The sequence below is a fragment of the Arachis stenosperma genome, chromosome 9, assembly GCF_014773155.1.
Source record: "Arachis stenosperma cultivar V10309 chromosome 9, arast.V10309.gnm1.PFL2, whole genome shotgun sequence".
NCBI lineage: Eukaryota > Viridiplantae > Streptophyta > Magnoliopsida > Fabales > Fabaceae > Arachis > Arachis stenosperma.
Genome location: NC_080385.1, coordinates 63551444 through 63552480, shown reverse-complemented (window position 1 = coordinate 63552480; position 1037 = coordinate 63551444). Strand labels below are relative to the sequence as shown.

The window sequence follows — 1037 nt, the reverse complement described above, 5'->3', positions numbered from 1 at the left end:
TTTGCCATCCATTCAGACTTTGAGAAATCTTATTGACTTGCTGAGTCAACATTTTGTTATGAGCCAATATGGCATTCAGAGCATCAATTTCAAGAACTCCCTTCCTCTGAGGCATCCCATTATTCATGAAATTCCTCTCTGAAGTGTACATGAATTGGTTATTTACAACCATTTCAATAAGTTCCTGAGCTTCTGCAGGCGTTTTCTTTAGGTGAATGGATCCACCTGCAGAATGATCCAGTGACATCTTAGAGAACTCAGACAGACCATAATAGAATATATCTATCATGGTCCACTCTGAAAACATGTCAGAAGGACACTTTTTGGTCATCTGCTTGTATCTTTCCCAAGCTTCATAGAGGGATTCACCATCTTTTTGCTTGAAGGTCTGAACATCCACTCTAAGCTTGCTCAGCTTTTGAGGAGGAAAGAATTTAACCAAGAAGGCCGTGACCAACTTATCCCAAGAGTCCAGGCTATCCTTAGGTTGTGAGTCCAACCATGTTCTAGCTCTGTCTCTTACAGCAAAAGGGAAAAGCATGAGCCTGTAGACTTCAGGATCTACTCCATTAGTCTTAACAGTCTCACAGATCTGCAAGAACTCAATTAAAAACTAGTAGGGATCTTCTGATGAAAGTCCATGAAACTTGCAGTTTTGTTGCATTAGAGCAACTAGTTGAGGTTTCAGCTCAAAATTGTTTGCTCCAATGGCAGGAATTGAGATGCTTCTTCCATCATACTTGGAAGTAGGTGTAGTATAATCACCAAACATCCTCCTTGCATTATTGTTGTTGGGTTCGGCTGCCATATCCTTTTCTTGTTCAAAAATTTCAGTAAGGTTGTCTCTGGATTGTTGTAATTTAGCTTCTCTTAGTTTCCTCTTCAGAGTCCTTTCAGGTTCAGGATCAGCTTCAACAAGAATGCCTTTTTCCTTGTTCTTGCTCATATGAGAAAGAAGAGAATAGAAAAGGAAGAGGAATCCTCTATGTCACAGTATAGAGATTCCTTTATGTTAGTAGAAGAAGAAAGGAATAGAA

The 1037-nt window shown here is 39.5% G+C and overlaps 1 non-coding gene across 1 annotated transcript; it reads left to right on the top strand.

Annotated features, from left to right (window-relative positions):
* Nucleotides 1-305: 305 nt before the first annotated feature.
* Nucleotides 306-409, top strand: LOC130953350 (small nucleolar RNA R71). The gene has a single exon (XR_009075521.1). It is a non-coding gene; the product is annotated as a small nucleolar RNA R71 (small nucleolar RNA).
* The last annotated feature ends 628 nt before the right edge of the window (nucleotides 410-1037 follow it).